This window comes from Ambystoma mexicanum, chromosome 7q, assembly GCF_040938575.1.
Source record: "Ambystoma mexicanum isolate Mex_15411 chromosome 7q, UKY_AmexF1_1, whole genome shotgun sequence".
Classification (NCBI taxonomy): Eukaryota; Metazoa; Chordata; class Amphibia; order Caudata; family Ambystomatidae; genus Ambystoma; species Ambystoma mexicanum.
In genome coordinates this window covers 852,542,160-852,563,048 of record NC_090941.1, presented here as the reverse complement: position 1 = coordinate 852,563,048, position 20,889 = coordinate 852,542,160, and the positions used below count along the sequence as shown (strand labels likewise).

The 20,889-nt window shown below is 48.4% G+C and overlaps 1 protein-coding gene across 5 annotated transcripts in view; it reads left to right on the top strand.

Annotated features, from left to right (window-relative positions):
• DEUP1 (deuterosome assembly protein 1) overlaps positions 1–20,889 on the top strand; it is a 688,113-nt gene that overhangs the window by 297,254 nt on the left and 369,970 nt on the right. The window contains exon 1 of one of the 5 annotated variants that reach the window (XM_069639302.1): positions 9,060–9,134. The exons of the other annotated variants lie outside the window; for them this stretch is intronic. The gene's annotated coding sequence lies outside the window, so the exon portion shown is untranslated. Of the gene's footprint in view, positions 1–9,059; positions 9,135–20,889 lie in introns of those variants that run through there. 5 annotated transcript variants of the gene reach the window in all.

The following is a 20,889-nucleotide window of genomic DNA, read 5'->3' as shown; positions in this document are numbered from 1 at the left end:
AATTCTGCTCACACAGAAAAAGAATATTCTAAATTACTACTCCGAGTCTACTAGATATATGAGACCCCTAGTATTTTCTCTTTATCTTCACTTATTTAACTGCACTGGATGAGACAATGCTACTTGGCACCGCCTTCTACCCCTCACTCTTCTCTTACTTCTTTATCTCCAAAAACCTAATGGCCATATAAAGGATAGATCAGAAAAAGTCTCAGTATCATTCACACAGACCCTGACTTTCTTTTAGTCAATTATTACATGTTCCCCTTCGTTCTTAACCCCTACCTTACCAATCTTGTCCGCACCCCAACCAAGCCGTGGCCCGACTCGGCGAGCAGCTTTTACAGTTGGGTATTCGTTAACCGGGAACCCTTGACCCCTTCTTGTGCTCACAGGCTGGTTGGCCGCGGAGACAATGGTTTTGCTGGGGGGCGACCCGGATCTCGCCACACTGCACGGGCCTCGAGGCACCTGTCCCAAATCACGTCGGGGCCACCAAAAATGTAGGCACCCTCCCCGTCTTTAGACGTGCAAAAGAATAAATGAGACACTCCCCGGACGGGGAATAAGGCTAAGATGACAGGTTGTGTGAGTTCAAAAATAGTTTATATATTTGCCATCCAAAGAACCCTGCTGCCTGAGAGCGCTTTAACAATAATCACAGTTACATCGTATTATAAAGGTGAATTTCGTCATACATGACGTAATTAGTGTAGGGTGTCAAAGCGGTACATGATTGGTCAACAAGTATAGGCACATATGGTGATGATGATACAGTTCCATCAGGATTGGTTGCTCCTTCGCCGGGAGGATGGACTTCACGTGACTCGTTGCCAGTGTCCTGGAGGGGTGAAGGTCAGGTTGCTGTGAGGTGGGGTGATCACTAACTAAGCTAACATAATACATCTCTATGACGCATGCGCTAAATAATTACTTTGCAATGTGTTTGAACAAATCACTATAAACCTATACATGTCTTATATGTATTTACATTGTTAATAACAGAGGTTTATATTGAACATCAAGTTAAAGGGCTATGTTGTCCATCATGATAACATTGATTGAAGCTTAGGTCTGGACTTGTAAAGACTTGAAGGCATGTTGGCATTTGTTAGTGTTAGGAGGCGATATACTGTGACAGGGACCTACTGTTAGTCGGGGGTCTACTCGGCGGGTCTCATGGTGGGGTCACATATTTGGTACATCAAGTGAATACCTTGCAAGGACACAGGGTTACACTAGCAGTCATTTTCCAATGGTGAGGGTGAGGGGGCATGGACAGATTTGTGGAGATGGATGCTTGGTTCAAGCTGGTTCACACACAGGGCAGTGATCTCAGAGGAAGAGTGAGTTGTTACATTAGTTCTTTGTTGCAATTTACCTCCGGCTTCTGCGTGAGAATGGAGCCGCTGAGTTTTCCAGACACAGTGAGAGAAAAGGTGGGGGCCATGTGTTCTGCGTGTGCGGCGCTGCAGAGGGGAGAGAAGCCTTTTCGTATTATCGCAGTGAGGCCTAGTTACCAAGATGGCGTCAAGGGGGCACAAAGATGGATGCCTTGTGTCCTGCGCGATGGTCCCATCTACACCGATGCCAGCCATTGCTGACATTGCATAAGGGTGACGGGGCACCCCCCACCATTGGAGGCACATGGTCAAGTTTGTACTAAGAAGAGGAGGGGCGAGGGGCCTACTGGCCTCTCACTTCCACACACTTCGCAGGCCTTCACGAGCTGGAATGGCGTATGTGGATTGTCCGCTCAGAGGTGCCATGCCCCCACCGCTGCCTCCTAACGCAGAGGGCTGCACTGAAAGAGAGATGAGTGCTCGCAAGGGGAACACACCACAGGCTGCTTTTGTGGCCCTTTAGGGTCTACACATGGCTGAGTTTGCTTGTTTTACACTGCAGAGATGACGTGGCCTAGCAGTTCGGACTTGGCTGATCCCATTTTTGTCAGGCCCAATACTGATTGATCCCCCTTCTGTATTGGTGCAGAAGAGTTCAAATAAATATGTTATGGATTATTACACAGAAGAAAGCTAGTAATTATGATTAGCGACTGGCAGAATGACCAATGGGGCCTCCCTGTCAAAGTGGAAGTTTGGAAAGCAGTCTATACCTCATGGTATTGCCCGCGTTCTGAACCTCCTCAGAAGTGGTAGGTCGCCATCTTCTCTGCTGGGCAGCAGGTACGTCTTCCTGCCCCTTAACCCCTCCCCCAATTTCCGCCCTCTCCGCCCTTATCCCAGCCCCAAACCATACCCTACATAGCTGAAGCTGCATCGTCCCTCGCCGGCACCAAGAATGCAGGCTATTCCAGCGCTTCCTTGCAGCAGCAATGGCTGCCATGGAAAGGGAGAGGTGACTACATGTAGTTCCCGTCACCCTTCGTCCATGGCAGCCTTTTTATTAACTAGTTTTTTAAAGTGAAGCAATGCCAACCACACCATTTCTCCACATAAAAAACAACTATTAGCACACTGGAAAGCCACTTGGGGTACTAATAGCATTATACTCCTCGATAGGAGGGCATTACTGGTCAGATAAGGGCCCAAGGCCTAGGGCTATTACCTCACAGGTAATGCCTTCCAACATTAGGGTATATGGCTTAATTAATTGAAATCCTTCCATCCATCACGTTTTCGTTTTGGAAGAAAGCAGAGATTCATTAATAGGAGTCTGCAAGTGTGCCACCCACGTGCACTTATCTGGGATGTCTCCCCCTATGCACAGATGTTTTTATAGCAGGGTGAAAGGGGCACTTGGAGGGGGGCTCCAAAAGGCTGCCTGATCCAAAGAAGTGAGATTCCATTGTTCACAAGACTTAAATAACACATCAGTATATTGGTATGGCATACTACTGAGGCTCTAAACCTATTTCCTGTCTTTTTTGAAAAGTACATTCTGCCTTCATCAATTCATCATATGATGCTTTTTGTGTTAACTGTGGTATACATAGTTTGCGTGTTCCTTACAGCACAACTCTGTAGCATTCTTTCCTTTCTGTGGGAATTATGTTGATCATGTGCAATAGACAAAGTTGAAATTCATATTGATAAAATGAGTGCCACAGTGATTCAGAAGTTAGCTCAGTGTGAGCACTCATTGCAGATATGTGTTCATGTGCAAGATCCGAATAGCACATTCCAGCAAGGCTGGCTGAGCCTTTCCTATGTCCGAGTTTTATAAACCTGCCTGCATATGTACTTGGTTTTGCAGCACAACAGGTGCTATTATCAGCAATGTACCTGAACCAGATAGGGATTGCTATAAAATCTAACAAGTCACCCGTATGGGGAAGCTCTAGAAATTGGTTTGTTCTGATGGGATGTTGTAAAACCTAGGCAATCACCTACAAATGATGAGCATAAACTGTTAGTCCAAGAGGTGAATAAGTATCCAAATTCAAGACTGTGGAACCAAAGCGTTCATGCTTGCATCCTGGCTTTGCCAGCAGACAATACAGTGATCCTGGTCAAATCATCTAATATCTCTTAAATTACTGTGCTATGTTCTGTGAGGTTTGCCTTCTCGTATGCTGGTGACATCGTTTAGCTCATTACTTGATCGTTCTTCTTATGTAGGCCATTTGAGTGGAAGGGATGCTAGACAGAAGAGAGTGGACCAGATGTTCCAGGCCTCGGGCCAAGCATATTTTAAACTCTCCTCATTTGACACAAAACACAGTTTTTTTTTTTTGTAAAAGTCAAAGGTTTTTCTGCACATTTTTAAATTACAATTTCACAAGCCAGTGTTTTGGAAGTATTTAACGCTTTTTTACATACAAAACACATGCCCAGATAAAATGTGTTAAATCACACTGATTGCTATGCTGGTATTTATATACTTCCCTTGATGATGGATAGAATGAAGCTAGAATCATTCCCATTTTGCATAACACCCTTCTATAATATTTTGTTTTAAAGAATTGTCATGTTTGGTAATGTGATGTGTGTACTTTCGAAGTCAGTTTTATAAAATGAGATTATTTCGGTTCATGGTAAGAACTGGAAAAAAAAGTATTCAAATACAGAAATTGCAGAGTTGGCACACATCCCAGATTCACCCCTTATCCATCCAATGTGTGATCCTGGGCATCTCATTTAATCTTGTGTTATCTAACCTCTCAAAATTGCCAGTTCCTAAACTTTTCAAAATTGTCAGCCCCTCAGAGTTATTCCTTCTCAAGGTATGATCTTCAAAAAAGCCTCACTCATGGTTTCACTGGCTATAGTGTTGCTTCCACTATAATAGTGAGCATGTGTATATTGCACACCAGAGGCATTTGTTCCTTTGATCTCCAATGGCAACACGATTTGAAAACCATGTCTCACTTCTAATCTGTGTCTGGATACAGGCACCTTCCTGGTAGCTTCTAATCTGCATCCACTATCCGTGCTATGGTATGTGTAGTTTTCGCCTTCCAATTGGTCTGTTCTGTCCAGGCTTGAGCACTTTTGCATTCTGTGAGGCAGCTAATGTGGGTTCTGGGGCTATTCTGTTGTTACATGTACCTTTTACATACAGTCCTGCATTAATACTACAGGCTGGATACCTTCCTGGATGCTATTGATACAAATTATCCTGTATCGATACTAGGACAGAAGTAACCTCTTCGTTGGCCTTCAAATGCTACTTGTCTATCATTCTGATACGAGCAAGTATTAAGAGGGTAAGGGGACGAAAAGGGACATGCTTATTTTAAATGCTGCGAGGCAGCATATCAACCTGTAGGTTGTGATTGTGACGAGTGGGGGTATGGGGGTGCGACCAGATATTCTTCATCACTTAATTCTTTTGGTTTGGTGGAGGGGACTGCCAAAGATGTCCGTGCCCAGGGCCCCAAAAGTGCGTAAGATCAGAGGACAAGTCCTAAAAATAAAAGTGGGGGGACTAATCGACAAACGCAATGGGATGTGTCGTTGCCAGAATATATGCACATTTCTTTAAATTGGCCATGCATAACCACCCAAACTGCACAGGACGAATGGCATTTGCCTTTCATAAAATCAACACACACACAAAACCAAAAGAGGATACTTTCTTCTAATCGTTTTTTTTTTTAAACGTCGAAAGGTGTGCATGTTTTAAACTCCCAGGAACCATACAAACGTTTTCCCTGGAACGTGCAGTCCCGAAATGTGACATTTCTCCTTTAGTTGCTCGTTATTTTTCTTCAGGTTATAAAGTGCAGTGGTGAAGTGACCGACCTGCAAACCTGACGACTGCAAATTCAAAGAGGACATTCAATGTTTCTCATTTTAGTAGGGGGCGTGGGGGGGACTGAGTCCACCCTCTGAAAAAAGTGGGTGGACTCCATCCACCCGCGTGTTCGCTCGACTTGAGCCCTGCTTAAGATGGCCCTGCCCCTGTGATGCCACTTCACATCATATGCCCTGGGTCAAAGTTTGTGCTATGAAGGTGCCCCACGCCCGGAAATAGAGAAGTCGACACCCCGGCCTGTAGAGAGATGTATAGTTTTCAGTTTGCGAACACGCCAGGTGTCACCGTTGCTGGTGATTGTTGCATGTGAATCCCTCCTGGGAGCATGGTAGCTCCCAGGATGTTGTAATGGGTCACGTGGCAGTAGCCACGCGACCAACATAATAAAAGAGGCGAGCCGCTTCCGGCTCGCCAGTCACTCCCATCCTGGCTCCAGCGTCGTTCCTGTTCGGCACCAGGCTGGTGCTGCGCTGTGTGTGCTGGGCCTACGGACGGGGCCCAGCTTAAGGACGGTGCCCCTGCCGGGCAACGCCGTCCGGACGGTGCCCCTGCCGGGCAACGCCGTCCCTGTGGGTCCCCCAGCCATGTGAGGCGGGTTGGGGTTGCGACCCCGGCCTGGGTGCCCCCAGAGCCGGGGCCGCGGTAAGCCGGTTGCCGGCCGGCCATGTGTGGAGCTCCGGTGCCCCGGAGCGGGTGGGATGAGCCCCCACCCCTGAGTATGCGGCATGGGCGCCGCCAAGTGTCTAGGCTGTCGGGTGCCACCCGACCCGAGTACGGGGCTGCCCGGTGATCCGGAGCAGCCCCCAACAATGGCGACGAAGGAACGGGCCCGGTGTGCCCGGAGGATATCATGGTGTGGCGGGCCCATCTATACCTGGGCCCGCCGAGAAGAAGTGCCGTGGCAGACCCACCTCCAACTGGGCCTGCGAAGTGCACATGGGGGCGAGCTGCCTGCCCGTCCCCTGAGGGAGATGGAGGAGGTCCGCGGCATCGGCCGCGTGGGTGGCTGCGCCCCTCCCCGCCTTGGATGCGGACCCTGCCGCGTCAAGGGGGGGAGAGTGAGATGGGCGGCATCGGCCGCGGGAGGAAGGCAAGCAATCGGCCCCCACAACCATCAGGAGGGCAGAAGACGTCCCCCCTTTCCCGTGGGGACTGGAATGCCCGCGGCATCGGCCGCGAGGAGGAGCCGAGCTGCCCCTCCCCCACCTACTGGCTGCGGCGATGGGCGATGCAGGAAAAGAAATGAGGCGGGCCCAACACCAACTGGGCCCGCGAGGAGAAGGATGCCGTCCCCCCAGCTCCCCGTGAGAGGGGAAAGTGCTCGCAGCACCGGCCACCGTGAAGGTGAGCGGCGGCGGCCGCACTGTGTGGGCGGCGGTGGCCGCATGAGGTGTCCCCCTTTTTCCATCTGAAAGGGGGGGGGGCTGCCCCGCGGCCTCGGCCGCAAAGAACAGAAGGCGGCAACAAGAAAAGCCTGTGGCAGTGCCCCCCAAGAACAAGGGCCTGCCGCGGAAAAAAAAAAAGAGAAACGAAGATACAGGCCCGAATCCAACGGGGCCTGCAATGGGGAGGCGCTGCCCCTTCCCCGCCCGCAAGTCAAAAGAGTGAGGAGCGGCAAGAGGACCGCCAAAGGAAACCCGGCGGCCGCCAGGAAAAGGGGTGAGGCATCCCAACGCCGGGGCCCGGCGGTGACCCATGCAAGTCGCATGGTGCCCGAAGTGTGATGAGGAGGGGCGAGGCCGGAGAACACCTGGGCCTTCCAGGGTGAAACTATCCATGGGCAGCAGGGCAGATATGGAGGGAGCTACATGTCCCCAAGCCATGCAGGGGTGCAACAGATGGGCTCCAGCGTTTGGTAGTGGTCCGGTGCCCATCCGGGCCCTACAGCTGAGGCACCTTGCGATTGGTTGTACATGATGTCTGCCTGTGACTCCGTCATGAGTGCCCCCCCTCAGACTGTGGACACGGCCGATGTGGCCCCTGGGCCTCCCCAGGTGCGGCTTTGCCGGCCCCTAAGTGGTGAACTGAACTGTCCTGAGGAGCTGCCCACGTATGATGTCCGACCGGTCTCCTGCAGACCTGCAATTGCTTAATATGGACTCAGTGGCCATCTCCATGAAGACTGGGACCCTGCAGACCCTGGACTTGCTTAAATTGGCCCATTCAAGTGGCGATGTGAAGCTGTGATCCTGCATATTGTGGCCATGCTTTAAATGGTGCCAGGGGGGGATCAACAAGGGCGGCGTTCAGCAATAGTGAAACCACTCACCCAGGTTAATAAAGGGTGTATTAGTAGAGTGGTTGTAGGAGTAGTAGTGAGCAAGTAGCGGTATGTGTTTTGTTTTGTTGTTTATTAAAAAATGGAGTGGTGTTGCATGTGAATCCCTCCTGGGAGCATGGTAGCTCCCAGGATGTTGTAATGGGTCACGTGGCAGTAGCCACGCGACCAACATAATAAAAGAGGCGAGCCGCTTCCGGCTCGCCAGTCACTCCCATCCTGGCTCCAGCGTCGTTCCTGTTCGGCACCAGGCTGGTGCTGCGCTGTGTGTGCTGGGCCTACGGACGGGGCCCAGCTTAAGGACGGTGCCCCTGCCGGGCAACGCCGTCCGGACGGTGCCCCTGCCGGGCAACGCCGTCCCTGTGGGTCCCCCAGCCATGTGAGGCGGGTTGGGGTTGCGACCCCGGCCTGGGTGCCCCCAGAGCCGGGGCCGCGGTAAGCCGGTTGCCGGCCGGCCATGTGTGGAGCTCCGGTGCCCCGGAGCGGGTGGGATGAGCCCCCACCCCTGAGTATGCGGCATGGGCGCCGCCAAGTGTCTAGGCTGTCGGGTGCCACCCGACCCGAGTACGGGGCTGCCCGGTGATCCGGAGCAGCCCCCAACAGTGATGACACTGTTGACTTGATTGTCCTGCTCATGAACTGCACTATTGGTCAAGAGGGGATTTTGGGCTTCGTCATTTATTCACATCCCATGTTAAATTCGGAGACCTAAATCGGAAGGCTGCAAAGGTAGCGCAGTAGGTTGAACTGTTGCGGAGATGTTATATTTTCAAAGCTCATATTCAGGTGAAGAGTATGGGACTTTCTTCCCGCGTAGAATAAATACAAAGTGGGCTCCCGTGTTAACAGATACAGCAGCAAATAACATGAATCTCCATTTGCCACTCAAGTTGCAACATGAAAAGGTTTTGAACACGGTGTTCCATTTTCAGTGGGTTGACTTCTGAAATGCTGGTTAACAACACTAGATGGCGCTATGCTACTACAAACGAAAAGTTTGTTTCAAATAGTTCTGCTAACAATGGACATGAAATGTCACCAGAACAGGGCTGCTAAAACTAAATCGTCATTCCCAAGATGTTATCTATTAATGGGAGATGCACCATAGTTTAGATCAGTTTGCCGTGTACATATCGTTGTGTTGTGTTGTGTTAAGCAAATTCGATAACTACTTGTTTATGAAATACCAAACCATGCCTTATAGGTTCAGTAAATATGTATTTTAAATATATAGATCGCCTAATTGAAGCGAAAGAATCAGAAACCGCTTAACAACAGGACATATCACAGACAAGAGGTGCCATAGGGCAAGAATCGCGTACTCATAAACGCACGACCTGAAGCTCATACACACCGGATCAGATGTTCATACAGTGAACCAGGCTGTACGCGCCCCCTCTCTGAAATAAGGACGGGCCCAAGAGCCAGCAATCGGGCACAGAAAAGATATTCAAGGGAGGACAGCACCGGGGACCAATCCGAAGATTGACTGAAACAAAGGTGGCGACTATGACGTGTGCAGGGCAGCAAGTGATGGGTGTTGCCAGGTGCCCCGTGGGCCAGTGTTGGTATTTCCACATAAGGTAGCAGTGACTGATTGGCTGAACACGGGACTGAGAGGACTGTGGGAGAAAAGGTATGTGATGACTCTGTTCTATTTCTCAAAGGTACAGAGTGCCTAGACCGGCCAAGGTAGGCCTTGAGATGGGGGCGGACGGGGGGTGGGGTGCATCGTGTCTGGCAAGCCTCGATCAGGACCAGAACAGTAAGGACTTGAAGATTGTGCGTGTGTAGCATAGCAGAGTTCAGGCAGCTGCAGGGAAAGGCGTTCCCTGCGGGAATGTTTGAGTTTCTTCCTGGGAGATGGCGAGGGAGGGGGGGGGGGCACGTATTGTTCGGGTAATAAAGAGCTGCTTATGTTGAAGGCATAGGAGGAAAACAGAATCCAAGTTCAGGATTTCCCATTTGGCGCGCAGTTTCACGCGTAATGATCGCCGACTCGGCGAAGCAGCAGCGAGGCCAGCACAGGTGTCAAGGCGCTGACTTCTAATGTTAAGTTACAGCTGTGTACGGTCGGGGCCGCAGGGAGGCACTCCTGTAGCCCAGTCTCGCTAGCCCGAGGTGGAACTGATCCCTATGTTGGAGACACAGGCGATGGAATCATATTTGCAAGGGCCTATGTGACTTCGAACTCTTTCCCACTTTACCTTCCAACCTCCATCCGCCTTCCAGTCACTGCCAACTTTAACCTTCCGGCCTCCCCTTTCCTGTATAATATGTATTACTGCCCAATATGTACCAACTCCACGCCTCTTCCTCTGCTCCAGCTCTCCCAGAACATACGTCTTAACCCCACCTCTCTCACCTCATCTCTGTCTCCTCCTTCCCTGCACCCTCGCCCCCTCACCTCTTTTAAAATCCGTTTGCCGAAATTCCCCGGCTTTCCTCCTTCCTCAGTTTTCATGTCACCATCACCTCACTCGTTATATCATCTCCATCCCTCCCAGTTTCCTTCTAACCTGCATTCTTTCCCCGTCGCTCTCAGATTCCATCTAACCTTCCAATTCACAGTGCCCTTTTCACCTCTTCCGCGCATTTTGCATGCCCTCCTTTCCCACAGCTTCTACTTTTACTCTGGCCTTTCTTCAAGTCCATCTCCCGGGGAGCAATTCTTAAGTCTCACCCATCGCCAATTCTATTTGTTACTACATGGGCCTGACTCTCCTTGCTCTCCGCACCTCTTCGCTCACCTACCCCTGTAATGCCACCCCTCGGGGTAGGTGTAAGCATGTATCCCACACCAGGAGAAGTGGTGTTTTAGTGCCCCACCCTTCCCGTTTTTTCTGTTTTTGATTATTTGTTTCTAAGGCCAGTGAGGGCCCCCTCGTCTGCTCTGCTGGTGATATCATAGACAGCCACCTGAAATTGTCATATTTTTTAGAAAAAAATGTTTTCTGTCCCCTCTTTTTCTATGAGTCCGTATTATTACCTTACAGTCCACTTTGCTGTGTGCATCTTCTGATTAAGGGAAATACCAGCCCTGCGTGACTGCCAAAATAAGATTGAGGGGAGGAGAGCCCTGATAACCTTGCCTTTGGAACTCTGCAACAGCATGTTTATCAGCTTGCCACAAACCCCATAGTTTGTAAGATATATTCTGATTGATATATTAATATTTGGGTTGTTCATTGAGTGGGCACCCCGTTCTCATGCCCCTAATATACAGTCCCACCACACTATTCTGGGCAAGAAACAGGAAGTTTGCTCAAAACTCAAATTAATTTAAATAGAGGAATTAAAGGACCCCCGCCACGACATTATTGAGGGCAGTCACCACGATGTTACACAATAACGGGCAGCTAACATTAAATGAACCTGCCTGCTTGAATCTCTCACACATATGCATTCATTGCCATGATCAATTCTGTATATATCTTAAGTTCTGAATAACATTAAACATTCTAGTTGTACTACTACCACTTGTCGGTCAATATATCAAAATCCTTGACTTCACAAAAACGTCTCTAAATTACACACAGACATTTGCAAATCAATAAAAGGACTTTGAAGTGCCCAAAACACCATCAGTTTAGATAATGAGAGAACTGTTGCATGCCTCACATTTTACACGTGGATTCAGTGCTGTGGGCTGCTAACGTTTTGATTGAGGGAAGCTACATTATCGATTCAGAGTGCACAGAATTTCAGTTCCCCACCCAACAGTGAAACGAATGGTTTTAGAATGTTATTGCAAAGGTATAGATGTCCTTTCCTTCTCACTTCACTAACAGAGCGCAGTTGTGCAGTGTTAAGAATGAGGGGTATATGGGGTGTACATTTGTACTATTTGTTATACCAATGACCCCTACTTCATCCCTTCCTAATGAAGACATAGACCTCTGAACACACACTCCAAAGTAAATACTACCTGTTAGGGAATAAAGCCAAGAGATAGTTTTGTAAGGATAACAAACTTTTATATAAGTGTCAGCAAAGAACTCTGCTGCCTGAGAGCGCTCATACAAAGATTACACGGGCAGCACATTAAGAGGGGCGAACGCATCATCAGTGACACATCATATACAGTAAAAATCAACATTGCTGGTTGGTGAGGACATATGCAGAAGCCTGCTCCATAGGGGATGCCAGGCGCTAATTGGCTGCGTCTTCTCAGTCGATCGTGGTACACGTGGGTCAGCTGGGCTCATCCTTGCGGTGAAGGTGAGGTCAGACATTTAGAAACATTCTATCTAATCTAAGCTAAACAGGAACTGGTTAGTCACTCATCATGGCAAGCACCTGAACAACATATGAGAGGGAAAGGAGGATAAAATACAGAAATGTTGACCCTTGCATTCAGGGCTTTGTTAATACCGCAGTTCTTCCCCAAGGTCTCCCCCATGGGACCTGAACTATGAATTACCCTTTCTGCTACCTCATTTTACCGGAGACGTGTAGAGATATACAGTCATGCGAGGTTTAGGTCTGTAGTGGACACCCTAGAGCGATTAGTACCTTTGGGTCAAGCCATTGAAGTGTGGCCGGCTCCGGCCTGGCAGGGTGGGGGTCATAGGCCTCCATGGCAGTCTAGTGGAGATGGATGAAAGCAGCGAAGGGCCTGGTACTGCCTCACGCTCAGAGCAGGGCACATTCCTGAATATGATACCAGAGATTTGCAACACAGGATGGACAAAGGGAAATGGACTTCCGTGGGAATAGGGCTTGTGCAGAGCTGGCCTGGTGTGCTGATGGCTTGGCATCGACGTGTCAGCTCGGGACGCAAGCTCCACAGCCCTTATTATGTTTGTTCAGGGCCTAATACAAAATGGAGTTGCGAGGCAGGGGTATGGTTAGCGTTATTCACCTATTGTAGGGCCTTTGTACGCACCCTTGGGCTGGGGGCTAGTCCTCCCCTTGTCAGTAATATCAATTTGGGTGGGGTTCGCCTGACTTGGAAGTACCTAGGGGGTGGGATGGGCTCATTTCCATCCCAACATTCCCCCCTTTCGTTACTTCTACAGTAATGAATTCACCCCCTCTGATTCTACATTTGTACACCCTTCTGCCTCTTCCCAAGCTGTGGTACCTTTTATGGGCATCCATGCTCTGCATACACTTCTCAAGCTTTCCCTGTGCTGCGCATACAGTTCAGGTGTACAGGTCATGTAAATACATCCCCACCTCCAGCCAGATCTACCCATACTTCTTTATAATTCTTGGGTTTGGGTGGGGGTGCAATAGTTGTGTGTTATAGAGTATCTACTTCATCCCCATGACCCTGGTACACTGCAACCAATGCGATGGACCATCATCTTTGTCAGTCTGTATCTCTACTTCTCATGTATTATGAGTTAACTTTTTATTATTCCCAGTTGTCACCATCATCATTGCACTATTAGGTACTGGATTTGCACAGCATCAGAGACCCAACTGGCACATGCAAAAAATCACCAAAAGGAACAACGAGGATGGGGTTCAGCATTTTGATGGTCGTTCCTAGCCATGATGGTACGCAGCCGAATGCCTGTGTCAGCCAGTCATCTTCCTATATTCCAGCTTCCTTTTCACTCCCAAGTTCGTGGACTGCTGCTATCACATGTAATAATGTTACATTGTCAGCATCGGTAGAAGGTACGAACATGCAACATGAACTCCTGATCTTTTTGCAAAACCTGCCCTGCATAGCAGTGAGGAGGTCGAGGACATAGCGGGTTTGCATCGTCATTAGGCTGAATGCTCTCATTTCCACCTTGATAACGTTGAACCCTTCTTCAGTGTCATTTGCCAACTGGATCAGCTCCCATCCAACAGTTTTAAGCCACTTGGCGTTGGCCCTGTTCTGAACACTAGGCACAAGGGATGCAAAAATGGTCTCTTCTGAGCTAAAAAGTTTATATTCGTGTGGGGTATCTGTGCAAAAAGATCAGCGGACTCTTGAGATAGATAATTTGATAATCATTTTTTCCTGGAGAGGCGATTGTGCCGCTCCTCTTCTGGGAGTATACGGAAGATGGGGGTTGTGCAGTATGCATTACCTCTGTTGTCTTAGGCGTTGTTTGTCCATTGTCATGTAATGGTCCTCCCTTTAGGTGGTTCTCGGGTACTACCAATAGGGCTTCATTGCGAGCAAACATTGCGAGCAAACATTAACTCCTCCATGGTGGCGGCAGGTGTAAGTACACCTTTTTGCCACAGACCCAGTAGTAGTCCATCAGCGCTGAATTTCCCCTTCGAACATCTGGAATGATCCCAGTTCGGTTGCAATTTTTGTTGGACCACACAGAAACAGTTCCTTCACTGTAAAAACAAAGTTAATATTTTTCTTGTTGTTGTACCTTTGCTGGTTTCTCAATGGCAGTAACTCATGTCAATTTCGTAATATGTTCTGTCCATATTTGTGCACACATTTTCTCTGCAAATGCCAGTCTTTCGTCTGTATGACCACGGAGACCCTCTGCTTTGCACATGAAAGTTGATTCTTGCCACTTGTTCTCCGTGAAACTCGTCCCATCTATGGCCAGGAAGGACTCCTTGAAACACTTGGCATCTTTTGAGCCCATCTTACATTTGCGGCTGTCTGGATCAAGGAGTTTAAGCTCAACGCTGCATGCCGGAAAGGTGCTGTTTATCCTACATGGTGCAAGGTGCATGAGACATTGTGTTTCTTCTAAGGGTACCTCTTGTGGTACTAGAACCTTGGGCGCCCCAGATGCATGTGGTATTAAGGAATAGACGTAGCAACTCTCATTAGTCATTCGTCTTCCCATTGCACTCATGTCGGAGTACCAGCTATTGGAGTGCCCGGGTTGGAAAAGGTCTTCTACCTCATCTAATCCTAAACCATGGTATGCATCATATTTAGTTTGGTATGTATATCGTTTCCTTCTGTCGCTACGTAGGGGACATTTTCTATATAGTGTACTTCTGTTACACAATGACCTTTGTACACGCCGTGTTAAAAGTTGAAACATTACACTATTCCACACTGTGGTTTGGGAGTTGCTACAAGTAGTATTTGTGACATTAGGCACTGCAAGGTTTTCCCCCAGTACAGATTGTTCGATACTTATTACAGAAATGTTATTATTATTTACAATTGTATTTACATTCATACTGTCATTCGGCATTGGGGGTAGGAGGAATCCATGGTCATATTAGGAGTTGGGGTATGTACCATGTTGAGCATTGAGGTAGAGTGTTGTATAGAGGGTATAGACGTACCCTTCAGGTTCGTGAGTGACACATTAGTTACATTCGCACTAGATACAAGAATACCTGGATCCCTTTTTGTCGTATTTTAATGTAGGGTGGGGAGGTTTGGGGATAAGGCGCCACTCCGGGCCACTTTTGGCCGTCCCATTCCCATTTTCTCCCCGCCCCCCCTTTCTTTCAGATGGGATCCCCAGATAAAAGATGCGCCCCACTGAATGCCCACTATAAATAATAGAAACACAAACAATTTAACCGTGAATCGCATGACACAAGTAAAGTCATATCTTCTAGTGAAGCTAATCGTATCCCTAGTGCTATCTACAGTTGCATTTTCAGCTAGTGGCATTAGTTCCATTTTCGTTGCGCCTGCGGAGAAGGAGAGAGCGGGGTGGGTTAATGAGTGAGGGGAGGTAAGAAGGGTGAGAGAGAGAGAGAGAGAAAGAGAGAAAGAGAGAGAGAGAGAGAGAGAGAGAGAGGGATAGATTATTACTAAATGTTGCTCATATTTTAGCAGCAATGCATGTTTTCTCACATTTTTACATGCATTTCAAGAAAAACTGTTGTAGCACTATGGATTAGGAGGTAGTAGTAGTTCCCTGTTCTCCAGTTTGGGTACTTGGGGGTGTGTTTCCCTGTGCTTTTCGGACATCTGAGAGGTGGATCCAATACTGCAACCCCTTTACTTTTACAGCTAGCCGGGTGCAATATATTACTTCGTACGGGCTGTGGAACCTGGGAGTGTTCCATTTCTGAACGAAGCTACGCACATAGATACACTCTCCAGGCAATAAGGGCTGGACGGGTGTGTTCCCTGCCACATTTTCCATGGTTGTTTCATTTTCTGCTATGAACAGGGGTGCAATTTGTTTTGATATACATCTTATTGCACGTGTAAGTTGGGATAAGTACTCCTTGAATTCCTCTCCTAGGACAGTTGCTGTTCTATGAGCATCAGAGGCTCTTCTTACTGGCAACAGTGGCGTTTGCATGCGTAAGCCAGTCACTATTTCATGGGGGGAGAGGTGGTGGTCCTTGCTTGGTTGTGTGCATAATTGGAATAGTGCCAGGGGCAGGCAATACACCCAGTTTTTCTTTAGGGTGTTGCACAGTTTGGACAGTCTACTCTTGAGGAGACTGTTTAGTTTCTCCACCACCCCATTCGCTTGTAAATCGAGCACATCTTGTGTTTTATCCCTAGGAGGGATGTTACCTCTTTGGACAGCTCATTAAAGAAGTGAGTTCCATTGTCAGACCATATGACCTCACACACTCCCCATCTGGGGAAGACCTCCCTTACTAGGAACTTTGCTGCAAACTTTGCATCTGGGTGGGCACAGGGTCCTGTCTCCACCCATCGAGAGAAGGGACACACCACCACAATCAAGTATCGGGCCCCAGTAAATCTTTCTCCCATGTCTGCATAATCAATGTGCAGCTCACAGAAGGGGCCCATAGGGTGGGGCAGAGTGCCCCATAACTTTCTTAGAGTTATCCATGTGCTAAATACCTGGCATGTAGTGCACTGGACCACCATCTTGTTTAGGTATACCTGTAGATTTGGAATAAACCAATCTTCCTGAAGATCGGCAGCTATGCACTGTTTTGAACTGTGTGTTGGGAAATGTAGTTGTTCGAACGCTATGTGCAGTAATTCTACTGACATGACAACCTTTTCAGTTGTTTGTTGTCACCATAGCAGATCAGTGGGTGACCGGGTACAGCCACGTTTAAGCTATAGTTCTTGCTCTGCAACAGGTGCTCTGCTTTGCAGCTCTATTATCTGAGCTATGGAGAGAGCTGTCTATGCATCTTCTCTTTGTGTGGTATCTTTGCTTGCCAGAATGTATTCGGCCCCCATAAGCACCTGGAGGTACGCTGCTTGTTTGGCTGCCGCGTCTGCGGCTGCGTTCCCCAAAGATATTTCGTCAGTATTCTGTGTGTGTGCAAGGCATTTGATGACGACCACTACAGAAGGTTCTGCAAGGACCAAAATCAGCTTGTTCAGTAAGTCTGCATATTGCACTGGCGATACGTCTTCTCTCCTGAACTCTCTTCTCCATCTGGACAGTCCGGCGTGTACCGTTGTGGTGACATACGCCGAATCAGAATAAATAGTTACACAGCATGAAGCCTACAATCAGTGCTACAAGCTCAGCTTCCTGTGCAGAGTAATGCTGTGGCAATCGTTTCATGATTAATGTTTCATATTCCCCCTCTTCCATCCTCACTACGGCAGCCCATACATGTTATTCCCCTGTTTCCAGGTCGATGGATGCTGACCCATCGGCGAAGAACACTTCTCCCTCCTGTAGGGTATACGCCTTTGCCTTTGGTATGTCGTCTCCTTCTCCCTCATATGTAGCACAGTCATGTTTTTTCACGTCTTCGACAGTGCATGCTTCTGTGAGAAACGTGGCAGGATTTACTGTCTTCCGCCTTACCATGTGGATATTGGGGCTGGATATAATTATTTCATAAGCTTACGCTCTCTGTGTTGTCAGGGTAGATTTTAATCATTGCAATATTGCAAACAGGGAGTGCTTTACATATAGAGTGACTGAGCACTCCATAACTATGGTAGAGTTTTTTTCTATTGCAAAGGCGGCAGCTGCGAGCGCTTGTTCGCAAGCAAACTGGTCCTGCATGACTGAACCGAGTGTGCCACTATAATAGGCGAGTGGCTTGTGTCCCATTGAGCTTGTTTGTATCAGTACTGTGGTCATGAGAGTGCAATTTGAGTGTGAAAATAAGTACAATTCCTAATCATAGTCAGGGGTTGCTAATACTGGGGCTGTTGAGATCAGATTCTTTAAGTCATTGAAACTTGCTACCATTTCTGCTGTTCATTTGATAGTTGTTTTCTCTCTTAGTGCTCTCTTAAGCCTTTGCAGAAGCGGCCTGGTGTAAGCTGCATAATCTAAGATCCAGGCCCTGCAGTAATTCCATAGCCCCAGGAACCTCTGCATCTCGTTCACTATGTTTCGTTTTTTAGTGGTGCGTACTGTTGCTGCCCTTTCTACGGGGTGAAAGACAAAATCTGCGGGCGCTCTCCATTATTTTCTGATCAGTTCAGGTACTGCTCTGGCTAATTCCATACAGGAACATATCGGGGTCCATAGGTATCCCCGTCACAATTATTTCAATTGCCACTGCATGGATAGCCAACATTGCTCTGAGGGAGCACATGCCAGGGTTGGAACAAACGACCCCTCTCTCAGTGAAGCATTTGGTCATATTTAATTTGCTTAGCAGGTCTCTCCCCAGTAAGTTGACAGGTGAACTTTTGTAATAAAGGAGTGGTGCTCACACTACCTTCCCCCCTATCTTGACATCTAAATCTTCTGTGACAGGAACCGTTACAACAGCCCCAGAGAATCCTTGTGTGTCGAGTGTAAGGAACCAACACCACAGCCCCAGAGAATCCTTGCGTGTCGAGAGTTTGTCCTGATAACGGGAAGTCACCTTCGCAAATGCATGACTTTTCTGCCCCAGAGTCCACAACAAAGATGAACTGTTTGTTAGCTATCTCTGCCCCCCACCAGTGGTTCCTCTTCTGGATGCAAGGTTGTTGATAGTACTGGGCACGCAAGTGCTCTCTGTGGGCTGTCCTATTGGGGATATGTGTCTTTCCATGGGCAAGCGAAGGGGTCCCCGCCCAGCACACAGGCACCTTGATATTGAAATGGCGCCGGCGCACCATTCGGGGCAGTGGCAAAAGAGTTTCTGTTTCTGCCTCCCTGTTGGTTGGGGAGAGTTTGGGGTATCAGTATTTTGAGAGGAGGGTGACGATAGGTACTGGGGCCAGGTAACTGGGAGTAGGGTAAGGGTATCTCGTATGTTTCTTGTGCAGGTCCCTGTGGGCAATCGGGGTGGGGGTTCCCGTATTGTTGTTGATTGTAATATGGTTTATTATATGGATAGTTTCCTCCCTGCCTGCTGTGGCATTCCCAGGCGAAGTGCCCCTATCTCCCGAATGACCAACACTGCCCTTGGCCTCCTCCTCTGGGCCCTTGTCCTCCGAATCTCCCTCCCCTCTGCCCTCAGGACCCACCTCCTCCTCTTGCCGGTCTTCCTTGCCACTGGGGTCCCACGTATTGTTGATTTTGTCCCCACTGTTCCTGCCTGTCGTCTGCCCACTGAGCAGCCATCCTTGCCTGTGTGGCGATGGAGACATCTCCCTCTTCTCCCATCTGTTCTGTGGGTGGTGCGCTGCCACGGTTGCTACTTTCACTAGTTTTATCTGTACAAGTTTTGCTTCCTCGGCTTGCCTCCTCTGAATAGTTTCATTTTCCCTCTCTTTGATCCTCCTACAATGATGCACTATGATGCTGTGAATTTCAGGCCAACCTTTCACTTCTAACCCTGCTATCTTCATCAAGGGCCTTCTGTGCTTTCTTTGGGTCTCCCAGCTTTATAATAAAATAGAACAGGGATGTTGATTGATCCCACACAGTGCCCGTCTCCGCTCTCCACATCTCTTGAACCCGCAGAATGAACTGCGCAGTGTCTTCCTCATCTCCCATGGTGCATTGCATAATGGAGCGTAAATCAGGAGTATCTGGGAAGGCCCTCCACAGTGCATCCCACACGCGCGCTCAAATGTTGTTAAATGATGCCCCATCATGGGACTCATTACTAATGGTTACTCCTGGGTGTACCCTGCTTTCACCCATACTGATTCTGCCTGATCTCCTACTGCAGATACTAGTAGGCTTTTGATATCTCCTATGGCGAAGGGCACCCCCGCCATCTGTTTGTCAAAGACATAGATACATTTTCCCACGCCTGCCATGAGTGGGGGGAGGGATTTAAGGATGTTGTTTTTATCCATCTGTGCCCGTGGGACATAGTGAGGCCGACCTGCTCCTTTGTAGGTCAGGGGCATTTGCAGTTTCGATTTTACTTTCCCAACTTTTACACCAATCCCTTTCTTTTATGCTAATGCCATTCTCCCAAACCTTTCTTTCAACCTCCCTTCCCACTTTTCTTCCACCCTTGGTGTCGTTAAATGTATTTGTTGAGCTCTTCCCACTGCTCCCTCTTCTGCATCAGCAAAGACACTCCAGTACTCTTCATCCCTTACCGACCCTACGTTCTCATATCCCAAACTGTCTGTTTCCCCTTCCCTTTCGACACGCACAGCCCGTATGGGCACGCTATCAATCCTGAAGAGGAAGTCTCTCGACCTCCATTCATCTTCCGGTGGGGGTAGAGGGGTACTTAGGGGTCATGCTCCACTGTCTGGTCCTCTCGCTCCCTCACATCCTGCTCGTAATATATCCAACTCTGTACAGGTGGAAGTCGGGGCGATTTCAATGTCCGTAGCGCTTACTCCTGTGTGAGTCGGGGTTACCGTTGGTGGATCATATGGTTGGGGCGGTGCTGTACCTGCATTTGCTTGGATACTTCCCATGGACACGTAGGTTGGATTAGAGTACCCCTCCGCTGGCCTCGTTAGCAACGGATATATTTTCTTAGCTTCCCCTTCTCCCTTTTTTGCTTTCTGCAATGTTAGAGTCACCCGGGGCCACTTTTTCTGACACTACTTCTCTTGCAAACATCCTCGACAGGTCTAATATTCCCCTTCTATTCTGCAGCGGCTTCCCCCTGTGGCAGTTAGATATGTGGACATGTGGTCTAAAGCTCCCTTGTCAAATGTCCCTTACTCTATTCAGGAGTAGGGCAGCCCCTCCCCTTTTGTTTCCGTCACCCATTGTCCATGATATTTTTTAATTTTGTCACTGTACCGGGGTAGGCTCTGACATATATGGGATAGAGGACTGTCCATCCCCATGGTTTGTCGTGTAAGTAAAATGTGTGTCACAGAAAATGTTCCTGCAGCGTTTCCTTCCCCCGTCTGTCTAACCCCTTAAAGTTCACAATGTCAGTCAATCAATAAACATCACATATGTGTTAGAGCTGTGTTTTGTGTGGTCAAACAAGGTGGACACAAACATTTTTTAACCCCAAAAACAAAACACATAAAAATAAAACATATACTTAACAAACCGCTTCTTCCCCTTAGAGCATTTCCATTCCTCTCATTCAGACCATACTCGCCCCTCCTGGGCTTCCTCCACACATATAAAAAGACACAGAAAATAACAAACTAAAATAACAAGTTAAAATAACAGTCACTACTAGTTCCCGAGCCCTGTAATTGTGCGGGCTCCTACTGT